Source organism: Varroa jacobsoni, unplaced genomic scaffold, assembly GCF_002532875.2.
Source record: "Varroa jacobsoni isolate VJ856 unplaced genomic scaffold, vjacob_1.0 scaffold_1261, whole genome shotgun sequence".
NCBI lineage: Eukaryota > Metazoa > Arthropoda > Arachnida > Mesostigmata > Varroidae > Varroa > Varroa jacobsoni.
Window position 1 is genome coordinate 165024 of NW_019214163.1, and position 18122 is coordinate 183145.

Below are 18122 nucleotides of genomic sequence, written 5' to 3' on the forward strand. Positions count from 1 at the left end.
GCATGGACAATGCTACCGCTACGCAGTTCGAACCCTCGTGAACGCAGCAACGGAGCGAGTCCTCCTCCTTTCCTACTGTTGGTGGGTCTCTTCTTTTTTTTGCTTCGTGGCAGGCAAAGCAAATTTATCATCACGCTCCTGAACAGGCCCGTTGTACCTCCATCGCGCACTCATTTTTCAGTACCAACCTTCTAGGCTATCTACAATGCGACTATTGCATGGTTAGCACAACAGGCCTGTCAGCTAGGCCTTACCCGTACGATGTTGGGTCAGACCTGCTGGAACAGTTGGCTGGAATCAGAATATAAGAGGCTACAGCAGTCGCAATAGTTACCCTAGTGGCACCAGGAACAGTCCTCGGAGGGCTTCAGGTCAAAAGAGAAAGAACGAGAAAAACATTTTAAGGGAGCAAGGCCAAACCGAAACCTAGTCTGGCAGTAGCAGAACTATAGGCGGCAGATCGCCGTTGCTGCTGCTGCTGCTAGGCCCGCCACCGGAGCAGCCGCTGAACACTGAATAAAAGAAAGAAGCAAAAAATAGCCAAATGGAATTCCTGTCTCGAATGAGCGGAAGAGGGCGTCTAGCCGTAATGAAAAAACAAGCCATCAAACGAGGAAAAACAAAGGCAAGCGACCAGCTTCCACAAACCTCAACGCGGATTGGAACGGACACACGTCCTTGTCCGACAATTGCTATCATTGCACTTTCGCTAACCATTAGGGACAACGGTAGACAGCTATGTACTCTATGCGTAAGAAATCATACGCAGTAGTGTATGTTATTATTGGTCGTTGTCGTTACCTCTCATTTGAATGTGTACAGACTCAATTTACTAGCACATGCGGAACACAAATAAAAACAGATGTTATTAAGTGGCCCGTATATGTTAGCTGTTTAGAATTTTTGCGACCAACTGCATACAAATCTATAAACATTCATACATTTTCAGTTTACCATATGTAGAAATCTGCAAACTCCTGTCTGGACCTTAAGTAGTACATATTTGGCACATATTGTACTAATGAGGCAGTACAATGATTTTGGCCGATTAAAAACCAACCTGTTTATGGTTATACAACGGTTTCGTAGGGGTATCTCCAAATGATATTTACAATAGTTTTCCTATAACAAACCGAGCATTAGCTAATTTGGAACCAGGAAGCTATACAACTAAATCAGTCGATCGTGTGCTTTTGTCTGCTTACGCGCCACATGAGCTTCAGCTTAAAAACTACTTTGCTGCCTAATCAGTATCTAGAATAATCGCGAAATGAGATTTTATTAAGATAGTCTGTTGTGCAATCGAAAATCGGAACATGAGAAAAAAACAGGTATAGTAAACCATAAGCTGCCGATAGTTGTATACAACCTGGCGAAGAGACGCTCACTTTTACCGTGCACAAAGTATTTTTCATTCTTCATTAAACAAAAAGAGCAGCACGTACTCATCAATCCTCAAAAGCTACAACGCTACAACTACTATTACATACGAAGTGTCACCACAATGAAGCTAATATGGTCGCCAAACGTTCTGGGCTATAACCCGGTGAATAGATCGCTGCAGCTTTTCATGGTATCTACGAAATTTTGCCATGCTTTCTCAGTCCCCCATTTGTAGCAAAATGCCGGAAATACTTTTTCCAACGCAACTATCGTTTTAGTGTTCTGCGAATGGAACGTGTTAGGTTTTTTATAGATGAACAAGCCTTTGCGCTACGATCACCTAGAAATGATGAGTCTTATAGAAAAGCTTACAAACAGTTACATGATTATATCGAAAAAAATGATCGAGGTTCTTTGCTTCTGCTTCATACTGTTTAGTCACGACGGCAGCTGTATAGGGGCATAAACACAGTGTAACATTAATGTTTTCAATCAGAACGTCAATACATAGATATGAGAACAAAAAGCAGTGTTTACATACGGCGAACAGATATAACGGCCCTTCAGGGCCCAGCTTCATCCTGAGGGCCAATGTATCCGAACGAATGCAGAGCTATCATTTGAAAGTACTGCCCATTGATTGCTTGCAATTATATAGAACTGATTCGATAAATGGTCGTAAATCTACTCATACATGTAATGAAATTGATAATTCGCGCGGATTCCCAACTGCTATAATAAATCTATATTAAATAAATAACAATGACCGCGTAGTAAGAGATAATTTTATTGCGTCTCAGTACCCGACTGGTGCGTCATTCGGCTGCAGTTATAGTATAGGAACGGGTAGGAACAACGCGTGTCTAATGAGTAGAAGATATTCCGATGTTTTCGGCTTGTCCTTTGGTTAAGAAAAGATAAACAGGTCCTAACGTGCGCCTTACCTATTCATTTATCTCTAGAACAGCCTTCTTCTTAGTTTATCTCAATGAAAACAACTAAGACGCTAATACTATATTTGTGAGTAGTTGTTAATAAGTGAACTACATTTAGCTTGCTGCTTGCGGACTCCCTGACTTCTCTTTGGCCCACGCTACTTACTTTGTAAGCAGTAGCCTGCTACGGTGTGGATAGACCTGTCCGATTTACTTCTATTGGTACGCACGCAATATAGACGAGAAAAATCGAGCGGGTATCAGAACACGGAGTGCCAAGTAAGGAGTAGACGACGTTTAGGGTCTCGATGGTTGGGTAAAAGCGAAACGTAGTGAACTGACAAGATGTCTGATAAGAGGGTTGCGCATGGCAGAACGAGAGCGTGGCAAAGGAGAATTGCTGTCATGCTGGGCAGGCATGAAGAGGGCGGCGCCGGCGGACAGAGAAGACGCAAGCTAGAGAGCAGGTCATGCGGCAGCGGCGTGAAGCGGTAGTAGAACAGTGCAGGCAGTAGGACAAAAATGAACTTGTCAAAGTGTCTTTCTACCCCTTCAAATGCCCCAAAAGCCGGGTTCTTTCTCATTGCCCATTTACCATCCGCATGTTACGGGTATCCTCTTCTGGGAAAGAAAAAACGCCGCTACCAGTGCATGAGTAGTCCTGAACGATGCAGGAACAGGATACTCAAGAAAATGATGAAGAGCGCCTCAGCGAAGAAGCAGGCGACAGCGAAAAAGATGAAAATGCAGCGCAAAGGACGCATATGAGCGAAGCGCAGAAAAGTAGAGGGAAAGAAGGATACAGTTTGTGCTTATGTTGTTATTCACGTTAGTTCGGTATTTTCGTCATTTATTCACAGAAAGCTTGATGCCTGCGATGTTGGATCATATACCTTTCTCAAAAGGTAGCGTTTCGTATATGTAAAATTTTCTAGGCTTCATATTTAAATTATTCTGTAGACAGTAATACATAAAATATTTTGTGAACACTTCGTGTTGTACTCGAACGTATCTATTAACTATTACGGCGATTGTTACTACGAAGGTACTCGTCGTAATGCGCATTTAACTTTCACGTAAATGAAGACCGTAGACTTGGTAAAGTCTAACCGATCTTGGGTGATTTGCCAAATTTGTTCCCTATTCCCTTAGCGGAGTAAAAGCCACCCATATAAAGCGCTAGTTGAACGACTTCATATGGTATTTTCTTCTTATGAAAATTTTTTTACGGATTTACGGATGTTTTGTTTGATAGTGATTATGTTCTAGATGATACGAATTAATTTTATGAAAATCGACGGAAAGGAACGGTAAATTTTGAGACCACTTCATAGCGCAGACTGCGCCTTCATTAGACGGTACGGAAAAACTTGCACGAAACGCAAATTACAGATCTATTTGTTTTCTCTCGAGGTCACTACGATGATAGCAATTATTATTACTACCGTATTATTGGGCCTGTGTGACGTTATATTCTGTGGCAATCTTCAAGTCACTCCCAGTCTCCTTTTATCCGTATGTGAACGACGATATAGCTGGAAGCTAAATGTATATACTCTCCATGCCCTACCCAGGCTCCAAACTTTTAGTATCGTCCTTTAGAGTGGAACCCCACCGCCATCTCCGCCTCGCCGAGTCCACTTCACCTGCGCCCAACTACTCCCTAAGCAATCGCTAAACGTATAGTTGTAACTGACCCAGAAAGATGGACGTTCAACGGCACAGCAAAAAGCGAAGAAGGTAATAAAAGTTACCGAGACGAAAAGGAGCAAAAACGATAAGAACAAATAGAAAAAAAAAAGAGTCAAAGGCATAACAGAGAAAAATGTTGCCAAACGTAACAAAGAGCAAGTACCTGGAACAAATATTAATTAGCTCAATAAAAAAAAAAAAAGAAAAAAAAACGACAAATTAGGGCTACGCTGTAACAACAGTGAACACGCGACGAAGAACCACTAGGCGACGGAGATGCTCAACACGATACAGCAGTTAGCGTTGCCATTATTTTTTATCCTGCGAATAAGAAGAAAGGTATCTAACTTGGTCCGCTTTGACTATCGACAGTTTTTATAAGTAGCGTTAGTTTCTGCGAAAATGAAACTATTCCAGATGATACTAGTGCTACGACTGACCGTGCCAAAAGACTAGCTCCATTTACCATAGTTCGAAACTAATTAATGACGAGCTGAACCCTTTAGCTCCATAGCAATCGGAAACGGCCTACGGTCTGGGCCACTAGAAAACGTCAAATATTATGGCGTCCTGTCAAATACTTCAAGGGATTCGTTCAAGGCACGTATATATCTATTGGAGCCGGTTGTATATGACAGACACCCGAGGTGATTTCAATGCGCCCATTCAACAGTTAAAGGATAGCTTCTCTAAGCTGAACGCTAGTCCTTGATGGTTTGTGGCCGCGTTTGAGTCCAGAGTTCGGTAGTTTGGTATTAATACGATAAACATTGTCAAACAAGTTACTTAGACGAAAGATAGCACTGCTACCAAAGAATTTGGTAAGCAGATTTGCGCAAGTACCGTTGAAAAATTGGTCGCATATTTATGCAGTTCTGCAATCGTACGCAACATCCATGCGACTGTGGCTATCTCCTATGGCTACATCAGATGTTCGGATAAATCACATATTTCAATACAATTAAACAAATTTAGGACCACATTATTTAGAAGCCAACTACGTGTCTTAAAATGTGTAATATTATATTAGATAGTTTTGTTTATTATTCGAAATTTGTACAAAGTCACGCGTTAGCTGTAAACGAACGCCTCAAGCAATGGATGTCGTAAAGCCAGCTCGAGACAGAGCATCATCTTCTAAGGGATACGAATGTATCTCGGTTAGAGAAGATAATATGGGACAAGTGTTAGTGTGTCGGCACTATATTCGTATAGCCTTGACGGCTAAGGCCAGTCAATCAGGCTCTGGTGTTCCGTGAGACAGTCGACTGCCAACACTAGAGACGTTCTCTCTAACTGTTAGCGGGACCACTGCCGGCTTAGTTTGTTGGCCAGTTAACAGTGGCGGGCATGTGTAGGAAAGCTATACGTAGCCAAGGTTGCCATTGGCTGACCCCGGGTAGCAACTGGGCCCGGAATGGGAACTACGAAAACGCAAGCAGCACATGTGGGAAGTAAGTCGCGAGGCGGCCCTAGATGGTGATGGCGGGAGTGGGATGGAAGCTACCCCATCGCTAATGGGGTTCGTCGGTTGACTGGTTAGTTGGTTGCAAGACTTCATTAGACAAACGAGCTCATCAGCAAACGGATCAGAGCGGAGACACCCTTGCAAGGCACAGATGACGGCGAAGGCGGCATCCATCGTGGAACCACGTCTTTGCTACCAAACTGGGCCACTACAAACGTGACTGCAAGAGAAAGGAGCAGAAGGCCGGGCGACAATTATGTCGACGGGTTTGGCGTGACGCAGTTCTGTTTTGCAACAAGGTTGGTACCCACAACAACGTTACAAGACTAGAGGATGCCATATATAATAACTATGTAAAAAGAGACGACGAGTTTGAAGCGGGCTTTCGTCTAACTTCGTAGAGACATGCTGCGAGAAATTATGACGAGCGTCATTTTAAGCATAGAGGCGTCGAGCCTTGTGTAAAGTCGGTTACTGTTGATCGATGAGGTGTGACAGAAAGCAGTCGTGTTACATAATATAATGTAGTCCTATTATAAATTGTATCGACAGCTTACAAGTTGAAACTCAAGAGTTACATGCCTAGTTCCTATAAAAGGAAACCGTAGTTTAGGCGGCTTTCCTGGGTTTCGAGGAATAAAGACCCTATAAGCCAGAACACGTAGCACGCTCAAAACAGGAACTATCTAATGGAGATGTTGCTCCCTAGCAGTTCATCTTGGGTTGATTTATATAACACAGGAAGGAATCTTCGATAGCTCTAATATCGCCTCTTTGAAACGATCGAAGATGTTTAGTCATAAGAACCGCTACCCTGTTCAACGATATACGTGTTAAGCGTTCTGGCTGATAGGGAAATACAGGAAAGTCGCCTAAACTACGGTTTCCTTTTATACGAACTAGACATGTAACTCTAAATTGCTCGAGCTGAGCATTGCGTAGGCCATCTTAGAGTCGCAAACATTTTCCGAGTGCCTCACGGTCGCACCACTATGAAAATAAGCGGTACGCGATATTCTGCACTTTAGATTTTATAATGAGCTGCTTAAGGACCTATAAAATATGTTATTCTAAGGTTTACGGACTGAGTCGCGGCTATCAGTGGATACGTTCGACCAGATTAAAGCGACACATCCATACTGTAGTCCTCTTGTATTCAGGCCACGAGTATTTTCAGCATTGATCTCGGCTATGCTAGTTTTATGCTGCACCATGTGTATCGTTACATTGACCTACACTCACTCAGCTAAAGAACATCAACGCTATACAAATTGCAGGTAATTCGCTTATCAACTTCGCACTTGTTATAGTACAATTACTCGGCTTTAAATTAATTAATATCTGTTCTATGCGGCTCTCTGCGGCACCTAAAAACTATATTTGCATATTTCTCTTTGTTTTCAACATAGGACATAATCGACCTAGATATTCGCCATTAATAAGTAAATCGCAAAAGCCATTCGAAGAATGAAATACTATTCAAAATTATATTACTTTAATATAGTACCAGGTATCACTGGTGCTATAGCATTCCTTACTGTAACTGCAACAGAAATGCATGTGAGACTCGTTGCAGGCCCTTCCGTTTATTTCCATTTGCCACCTAAACGCTGCACGCTAAAAGCCAGGTGAATGATTTGTCCTTAACGTAGACGCTAGCTATGTACGATCTGAGCATATACGTATACCCAGACAAAGCTGCTCCCACACTGGCTCTTGCATGTTTATAAAGGGTAGAAAAGCATTCGAGGCAAACTAGCTGCTAGATAAACGCCCATAAGCCGTACAACTACCTTTATTTTTATATATTACAAGAACAATACATACTTAACAATCTGTGCATTGTTATCATCATTATCATTATGGGTATCATCAATACAATTATCACGATCACTGCTGCCATGGAACGGCAGCTGTAGTCAATATACACACATTCTGGGTGGAGTAGCGTTCACCCCGTGCTGCTGCTGCTGCTGCTAGGTAGACGTCGATTCTTTCTCGTTCCTAACATTTCTGTTGCTGGTGCTTGTATCTATATTCTGTATCACTGCCTAAACGCTAGTAGTCGTTGCAGCGCTAAACTCAGCGACAGGTTTGGTAAAGGTTGGTAACTACGCAAGGCATGACAAGGTCGCTAGTGTGCGAGTCAGCAAAAGGGCACATATCGTCGAAACCTTAACACCTCACCCCAACATGACGCATCCACATAGTACGAGCACGTTGCTTTTGTTTACCTTTGTACCGTCCAGAGCGTACTGCCTTGAACGACTCAGATCTCTTTTCTTTCTACCTCACTCCTGTCTTGCCATCACGCATTCACGCAGAAGAGGTACTTTGTCTGGCTGTCCTCATTGAGGGCGAGTGCATGCTCAATTCTTGCGAACTGTTTTTGTTTTACAACGCACATCCGTCACCTTATGATGTTTCGCGTTTTGGCCTCTTCTCCCCGTTTTCCATCCTTGGATTTTTTTCGTCGTATCGTTGCTTACAAGGTCTCTGAGGGGCTGTTACCGTTGGAAGGTGCGAACTTTCCTAGATGGAAAATAATGTTAGCGCTGCATCACCTTTGTCTGCTATATATTTATTTGCTATTCCTAGAGACTTAAAAAAGGTTCGAAGACAATGAATGAGACCAACGATCCCGACACAAACGTGTCCGACATCGCACTGTAGCATGCAAAGGATAGGCGTTTTGGAGGACTAGCGTATAGTGTGGATCTTTCATTTTACTAGTAAGACCATAAGATAAACGGCATCATGTTATAGGCAATGTCTTTACAGCAACGTACACATGGTATCCTTGCTTTTGATTTAGCGAAAAGCAAAAAGTTTTAATACACTAGATGCCAGTCAGCCACCCCTTGTTCCCATTGTCCTTCCATAACTACCTCGACGAATGCCCGCTGAAAGCCGTAAGTCATACTATTAAGTCGCTGAGCTAAGTGAAAGGTTGCTTCTCTCATTCTAAAAACGATTGTTGAATACGATGTTTTTCTCCAAAAAGCGTCACTCACATTTTCTTAATTCCAAAAGGGCTTTCTTCTTCTAGCTTAAATTTTACAATGCTGCTATGACGCGACGCTGCCGGCGCTTCTAGAGCGGCTGAACTACAGACCTATAGTATTTGCGGGTATAGACTCATAGAGGACGTATGGCCGGGTCTGAGTACATTATCTAAGTGCGGGCGGGGCTACCACGATCGTTGCACAATGAGGGGGATGAGCTGCCACGATTTGGTCATGCCACCAGCCGGCAATCGTGCAACAGCAGTACATTCGCCCGTCTGTCGGTGTCTGAGTTCTATCACATATATAACAACTGCATGACACGGCTCGGGTGAACGGTATTGCTGACTATTTTATGTTAGTGTTGTAGATATATGTGTGTGTGCGCTTGGGTGTTATCCGTAAGGACAAGCATATCGCTTGTCGACCTGATAATGCCTCTATGAACGCCGAAGAAGAAAGAAGACAGGCACGCTTGCAGGAATACCTGAGGTGGGATTACAACGGTAGTAGCAGCTGCAGTAGCAACAGCAAAAAGTGTACCTCTACGATACTGCAATACAAACCGGTTTAGAGGCTGTACGAATATTGGCCTTTTGTCCGTTGTTGACTTCTGACGGCCATAAAGGCAACAGTGTCATGCTATCAATATCGGTAGCATCATTCCATGTTGCCAACGTCAGTAAAGAGCGATGAGCGCCTTATATTAGGGTTTTGCACTTGCAGTAAACGCTCAAGGGACGCTTAGATGGACAACCGGCGTTGTTGCCGATTTGGCGCTTCTGTTGCTGGGACGAGGACTGAACGATCGCTACCGGCTCATTTATAGTAAGCGAAGAAGTTGAACGAATAGTGGCAACTATAGGATACAATGAGCGTACATCGCTGTCGTTACGAATGACGCGGCGGGTGGTCCTCGTTTGCGCACTCGCGTCAAGCAGTTGAGTAGTAAAGCAGAAAGCTGTGAATAAACCTTTTTGTCAGTCCTAACCAGTTGTAGATGTGCAGGCGTCCCTGCAGCCTCGCGTATGTCTTAATCTGTGTATCGAAAACAACTAAAATTAAACCTCATACGCGCCGGAAATCATCGTATAGCGCTTCGTTAGACTAAGCGTAAATCTAATGCGTAAAAAATAGTAGTGAATGTCACCCAGAATGCATGTGTGTTTTATGCTAATGTTTTAATATATATAATTGAAGTGGTTTCAACTTCAAGCAACAAGAAGACGCTTGACATCGCCTCGGATAATCGAACAATCCCTCTTCTCTCCAAATGAGAACGTGCATTTGAAAGACGCGATGGGATGGTTTTTCAACTCGTTTATGAATAAGGAATATTAAGGCAGATGCAACTCAGGATCATATCCGGTCAGAAACGAAATATTCCATGGATCGAATCATGCTAAACTTTGTCAAAGCGCAGTAGGGGTCCCTTTTTGTAATTTTAAGGAGTTTTAGGGCAGCTGCTCGTTTTCGAACATCATATTGCCCTCAGGGCTGTTTAACGTTTGAACTAATTAACAAGAAAGACAAGATATATATCTAGATATATAAAACACTTCTGAGAATAAGTGACAATGTTATATCCTGCGCAAATAGCAACTGAGAGGCGAAATAAGATATTGAACGCCCTCACACGCTGGTAGCGCTCGTAGTCGATATAAGTTGGAATGTATTCGATTTTTTGAGGTGCCCAAGGTTCAGCTATTAGCGGTAATAGCGCTCAGAAGCATCTCTCTCGACAACTACATATCCTGCTTACTACTTAGACTCAGGTACAGTTGATCTTTTAGTTATGTCTTTCAAGCCCCTGTATTTTGTGCGGTGTACATGACACTAGATGTCACGGAAGAGATACCTCAGTATATTTACCAATAAAATTATACGCAGTAAGGATTAATAAACTCCTGATATAATTAGGACGCTAGGTTATCCTATCAGCATACCTAACTCCTATACATTTTACGACTATAGGATTTCTTTAAGCCAAAGGGGGAGGGGGTAGAGGACTTTCCTTGTTCGTAACAGGGTACGACCTTGTACTAAGGTGGAAACTTTACAAATGTCTATTAATCTTGCCTGTTTCCAGGGATCCGCTATTTAAATATTCATCTAATGCAGCGTACGACTTTAGTGGGCACGATTGGTTAAGCCGGTTCGCACCTACTATAGCTGAGTTAGTCTGCAGGCTATGATGCTGTCTAGGCTTTAATCCTATCCTAGTTCGTCGCGTGAGGACATTCTGAAAAAAATCTTTTTTTTTAGAATGGCTTTTCGGATATTAGCAAACCACTCACACAAGAGATCGTTTCAAAGCTAAACTTTTAGTTCAAAACAATTGCCTAGAAATCAATTACTATATTGGCACGCGTCTTAGGCACTGAAAATTAGTTGTCGTCTCGGTCGGCCTGTGCATGTCATATACAAATTCATTTGCCACCATATATTTTCAAGTGATAAAAGTGAACGACGAAAGCGTTGAGCCATGCTGTTGTTAAATCCCTAAACTTAATCTGCCGGTAGTAGTTTTTATCGCGATAAAAATAACTCGAGGAGTTTACCTAATCAATGAGGTAACTATCGAAGCGACTGCAGGATGTTATATCATAGCCTCTCGGTCTGACTATCGTTCCATCGCATAAGGCGGCTGGACACTGCACAACAACCAAAATCTAAGAGGCTATTATAGATTGTGTGGGCTTGCTATAAACACTGCGATAGAAAATGTCGTCGTCCTCGTCTAATAATCAGATGTCCTTGAACATAGTTGATAGTGGTATACGGAAGACATTAATGACCTTTGCCAGTAATCCCTTCAAAGAGAAATAAAGGAAGACGAGATCGAGCGGAAAGGCCCGTCAAGTTGGTGAACGAGCACCAGGCTCTCGGGCAACGGCAAGATGAACTAAACGATGTTCGGGCGTCTCTTGAGTCCCTGTAAAGGACAAACCTGTCTTCCTACCTTGAACCCGTGGATACGACATGTTGCCGCTAGCTGCCACGCCTTTATGTTTGCTACAAAGCCCAAATTTCGACCGGTAGTGACTATGCACAGAATAGGCCTGTAGGTAGATGAAGTGCGAGTCCTGGCGCCCTAATCATTGGCTAGTGGCTCACTCCGAGTAGTCGCCAAGCACCGTTAGGACTAGAATAGGAAAGGACCAGAATCAGTCAGGCTTTTGACGTATGCTTCCACTCCTCACGAAAGCGTCGGACCGTCTGTTCTAATACATAAATACATGTGAAATTTTGGAACTGTGGAAATTCTAGTTGGTATAGCAGAATGTGTGTGAAATTCAGTAAGTCCATAGTTAAGCTGTCAAAATAGTCTAGTTTGCTTTTTATTTTTAGTAAGTCTGAGTAAACTCGTGCTGTATAATGCTTGTTAGATTTTTCCGCCAACGGAATGGTCTGAAGGCTATCTAGATGGAATTGGGTAAAGCACGACGCAGCGAAAACGATTAAACTACACATACATTAATAATAAAAAGGGCTGCTTAGGTCTAACAGGGCAGTCTTAAGGCATAGATGAGCCTGCTGTGCTACAAGTCGTTCACTGATTGGCCTTCTTGTACGTCTGTTTGAGAATTCATATCTATGATGTGATGCATATATTTCGCTGTAGTCAGTTTGAATTCGAACAAGTGTAAGGTCATTAACCCAACAATACGAGGCCGTTACGCAAGGTGGGTTGCCCGCCGATTATAGCTACCACAACTGGCATTGCTTCTCTTATTATAATGGAACAGCTACGGCAATAAACAGATCTTATAAATAGAAACTGATTGTAAAGATAGAGTTAGCTTCTCTTTTTCTACAGGCGAACATATCGCGGAACCAGTTTGAGAAACAGGCTAATGAACTACAATGAACCAATTTGGCAACCTAACGGGTCATGGGCTAAGACTTGACTATCTAACGGTTCATGGCGACACAAAATCGAACCGAGAAAGCAGAATATTAATGAAAGCTCACTCGGAAATACAGTTTGACAAAGTGGTCGTTGTTTTCGTTCATCATTTTGTCGCGGGACATCATGGTGATACGCTCGACAGGTGATGTCGGTAACAGTTAGAGCTGTGACAGTGGTGTAGATTCTTCGCGCAGCGAAGTCCGACCGCGAAACCTATGCTATATCGACTACGATCGAGTTGATGCTTCTTCCGTGTGTCGGGATGTGGCCGCTGACCGTCTCAAGAGCCTCTGGTCCGAAATTGCGCCAAGCCTTATATGAAGAATCGATGCCTGTAGTGCGATCGATGAAGAACTATTTCGAACAGTGAAGAAAAGGATTCACTCATCAAAAATCGCACCGATATTCGTCCGTTATCCATATGCTCGACTCCTTGCAGTGTCTTGAAGACAACGTATTTGCTTTCTATTGGTTACAATTTTCAGATGCGGAATTGGAGCAAATTCGGGTTTCGAACCTGCCTGTAAGTTGTCGACGAAAACAACTAAAAAAAAAAATGCTGATACAACTGAATTTTCAACACAAAAATTAAAAACTATTTTCAAGAAGGACATATTAATTGTATCAGGTCGTCCTGATAAGGTACTATGATTGGTCCTCTTCAGACCTCCAGCCCGTTTTAAGCTCTTGCTGAACTATATATAGTTCAGCGCTCCTAATATTTCGACTGCTTCAGAACTGTAACCTTACCACTTCATTAGGCAGCATTTTGTATGCCTATTGCTAGATTTCGCAACATAAATTAACAACCAATATTATAATTATTGTATAATTATATATACATATATATAAATTGACAATATTACATATCTTGTTGGCGCTATGGCAAGAAACCTAAGTAACAAATGCAAGACGCGACCAGTTATGTCGACAATAATCCTGTTAATATTGATTTTTGTTTTTAAAAGAGATTCTAATTTTTATTTTCGCTCATACGGTATCCAGTTATTCTATGGAGGTTATTGTGTTACTATCCCACTTAAAAACACTAATTCCTCTGTTCCGTGAACGGGTCGTTTACGTTGCGCCGTCTAAAAGTATCTATTGCCGCTGCTTTATAGCGGTTATGTGTATGCGTGCTCGAACAAATCCAAAGGGCAAATTTTAGCAACATTTTTTACTGTTACCCCAAAAATTTGCGAAATCGGAATTCGAAACGGTTACTCGAACATGAGTCGTGTTTATCCCTAACAAATGCCGAACTGAGTATACGAAAAAACGTTTTTTTTTTTTTTTTTTTAATAAACGTGTTTTTAATAATGCAGTTTCATATCATCCATCTAAGCATTAGAGGTAATTAAATTGTAGCCGTGTCACAAGTATCATGCACCTATCGTTGTAACCCCTTCTTGAGACATAGTAAAGCTATATTTTAATTGAACTTACATTGAAATAGAATGATAATATCACAGCCTTTGTTTGTTTTTTTTACTTTATTGATAATAGGAAAGATATGCAGGGAACACGAGGAATTTAACTTGGGAAATCTTTGCACAGGAGTAAACACGAGCAGTGTTTGCCGTCTCTGACACATCAGTCAAGCATTAACAGCTTGCGAGTAACTAGCTACGGTTACCGTTATAGTTGAGTAATCAGAACCAAAAGATTTTCTAATCTTGGATCGGATAGTCATATTATACTTGCTCTTCACAACTCGATCTCTTTTTCTAAGCAGTAGGTGACGGAACCTGCATAGACACCATTAACGCTTAAATGGAGAAAACCCCAGAAGCCCGTAATTCCATTCAAGAAGATAGAAGATAAGCTTTTTCACTTAGGTTCATGCTCAATTATCTGTCCTGCGTGTCAACGTGTTGCGAGAAGCAAAATCCGTCCTTTCATTGCGTGTTTGGTTGTTGCATGTTTTTAACAAATCAAACGAATCCAGCTAAATTCATCCCAATGGTGATAAGCACATTCTGAAGAAAGCACCTCGTTGTCGGGATTCACAAAAAGGCTACCGCTATCGGTTGAGGCACTGTGCCTGGTAGACGTGTATATATGAATAAATATAATTGTACCTTATTCAACATAATGTTTGAGAATCGTAAACCCAGGTGAAGATGTAATCGCGTTACTAGCTGAGCCGGACCAGAATACTGCATGCCGATCGTATTCTACCATTTATTATTTATTCTTCATGCTACTGAAGGAAATGAAATAGCCAACTATATTTACAATAGCCGTATATACACGTACATATACGACTTCCGTGTATCAGAAACTAGAGCTGTATTATGACAAACATGTGTTTTGTTCCTATATGTTGAAAGGACCTTCGATTAATCTCGATGCACGGCCACCGCATATGATTCAGTAGAATTTCAAAAAAGCAACATTCATGCTTCGCGGGAGCATGCTATAGAAGATACTTTTCCATTTTACGGTTTAATACTTCTCAAAGCCATCAAGATTATTTCAGAGAACTCGAGGCATTCGCCCTTTATTAGGGCTAAACATACACGAATTCCGTTTTCGCTGGCAGTGAGGTGTTTATAACCTTCTTTGATATGCACTCGAAGAGGTACTGCACTTTGTTGCTTTTATGCGAAAACAAAAGTAGACTCTGTTGCCGTAGATGAACAACATGAAAGCTTCAGACCAATTCGTATCGATGTTTTCCTTTAGATATTGGGGGCTAGTTTTCTGTTGTTGGTCTCTGTGAGTGAACTTGAGAATAAATGACGAGTAAATGCTGTTGTTGAGACATTTTGTTGTTAAATTGTTGATTGTCCTTGAGAAGCTCGTTCAGATATCTGGCCACTGATCCTATAACGAGTCTGTGGTAGCTAAACAATCTCCTGTATTTCGAGCTTTGCGTTCGGTTTGACGCGGTCAGGCGTTCCATCCAACGGCTGGGTCCCAGCACAAAACGAAGTGTGCCTGTGCCTGGATTCGAACCCAGACCACAATCCTAATCACCTATATCTATATATATTGTCCTCAGTATGCTTATTGTTAGCACATGCCGTCGTACCGTGATTTAGGTGTGGGCAAGGGTTTGAAAATATGATACGATACGACTCTTTAAAAACGTGTAGGTTCCTTTCATACCAGCGGAGCTGAGGCAAAGATTAATAGACCTCAACGGCGTCAGATACTAAGAGACATGTGCTCAGTACTGAAGGACGACAAGTTTTTTTTTTAATGCGGGAGTTGTATTTCCATATAGGCTAGAACTCGAATAATTACTTTTAAATGTTTCCATGCTTGTTATAGTGGATTCACGAGTACTATGGTGACAGTCAATGTACATATATATATACACACGAGGATTTTAATGTGCCTCTCATACGATCCAAGTTTCAGAATTATAACGAGCAGAAACTGATTACTCAGTTGATTACGTTCGCTAACGCAGGGCCTTTTTCTTTCTTTTTGACTGTGGGTAGCCGCCGCGTTTGCTCCTCTATCAGAACATCAACAGAAAACTCAACTTTATCGATGTGACATATTGTATAAACTAGTCGTCATGTTCCGAGTTATTAAACTCCAATCACGCACTTCTCTAGCATAGAAGGCGTGGATGGACGAGTCTTGTATGTGATTTCGGTTTAGGTACCGCTTTATGTCTCCATCATCGGCGTATTGAAAGCAGCGTAGATGAACAAAATGGTTTCGCCTACCCCGAAGCTTAATAACTAGGTTGTCTTAAATGTCTTGAATATCCGAAGATATTATGTAGAAATTTGTATTGTCTATCGTAACTGTACGTCGTATATGTATGAGGATGGTATCCCGACTGGCAATCGATTATTTGGACTCGATCGAACACTCATACTACACTACGTTATATATGTATATACATAGGAGAATTTATTCTGATTTGTCTCCACGACTATGTCTAAACTATATGATATAACTCTATCAATCATCTATTATATATACATATATATATATATATGGTAATGTTTACGAGGTAGGTGGAGCTTTGGCTATTTTAGTGGAAGTAGTATTAGTTGTAGTGCCGTTCAGTGCGATCCTTAACGCGGTTCCAGACGTAAAACTCAAGAGGTAAACTTTGTCATCTTACGATGTTGACATACGACAGAAGCGCGGATGTCTGGCACTTGATATTCAGAAGTTTCTAAAAGATTATATTGCGTTTTCTATTCTGCTCTGATATCACGAATCTGGTCCCCACGTATAGGGTACCACAGCACTCAAGCAGACCGGCGCAGAAGGGTGAGCACCCTTAAAGTACATGAAGGGAATACACTGGCACGTTGAAGGACACCCATAAACAATAATGATTTTCAGACGAACTTTAAAATATCACAATTGCCATTTCATCTTCACTATGCCATCTGCTCTCTGATCACTCCTGTCACTTTGCAGATCCTGATGGGAATTATCAGATTCGTAAGAAACGAAACTAAAAGGTACAAGCGTTTGATATGGTAGAAAACGTAGAATAAAAAATTGTCTATATATTATTATTAGTCATTCGTCAGCCCTTAAGTAAACGTGCAATTAACGGACGACAATTCCAGATAGACCTTTGTGTTTATATACGCTACAAATCAAACGAACCGACATATACATTCGTTCTACCTAAGTGCGTTTTTTTTTTTAGACAGTTTAATACTCCTGTGGACAAACCTTGTGCTGCATAGAAGCCATTGTACCCTTAACTTATATTAGAGCTAAATATTTGCATGTGACGAGAATGAAAATTATGTAGCAACGAGGCAGTTGATGCCTCAAATTTTGTTTAGGTCGCCGGGTTTACACACAATGTAGGCGTGAGGAACTGCCGCTTGTCTCGTTTCTGGACCCCGAATAAATGAAACAGGTAGCGACACTTCCACCCTTCGGCCGGTTAGAAAGGGGTCCGGCAGACATCGTAGAGAGTCAGACCTAAACCTGCTGCTTCAGTTCTGGTAGCCGCCTCCGGCGTTCAATACAACCTCGGATACGGATCATATTCGTATTGAACAAATGTGTCGACATTCATTAGCCTGGCAACTTTCACAAGATTTATACGGACAAGCCGTAAGCAGTGAAGGCGTGCGTTCGATAAGTGGTAGCGCATTCTACCCATACTCATACACAGTGCAGTGTGAATCGGTTAGATAAACCAGGTTAAAATTATTTAGCCAGAGCGAAAATATCAGGAGTAAGTATCAACAAATGGATGACACGGAAGATTCTTTAATTAGGACGATCATGTGACTTAATTACGCGGTTCCAACGATGAAATAAGCGCAGTGATTCTTCTGTTTATTGATAAGACTTCAAAGATATTTGTTTATCTCTTTGCTGGCCTTGTCTTTCTCAGATATAGACTACTAGCAAGCTACAGTTAGAGTTCAACCTTAGACGGAATAGGTGCTATGAGAGAAAAGCAAATGGACAACTTTTTTTGACAGTGGAAAGATGGCTCTTGTTTAAACGTGACTCTGGGTCGGCTTGAGTCATCCTTTTGGGCTAAGCTGATTTTTCACACGACAGCAGCAGCAGCAGCTGCGGATGCAGAACTATGGTGCTGCTGCTACGTCGAAGCGTCTACGATGACGGTAAAAGTGTCCTGGCATCGGTTTGGGTTTGGTCGACCACTTTCACCAGTCGGCCAAGATCGGGCCGCAAAATATTTAGACCGCCTAAAGCAGAACTAAGCAGCGACAGAGCAATAGAGGGTCGGGTTCACGACCACGAAACACGCT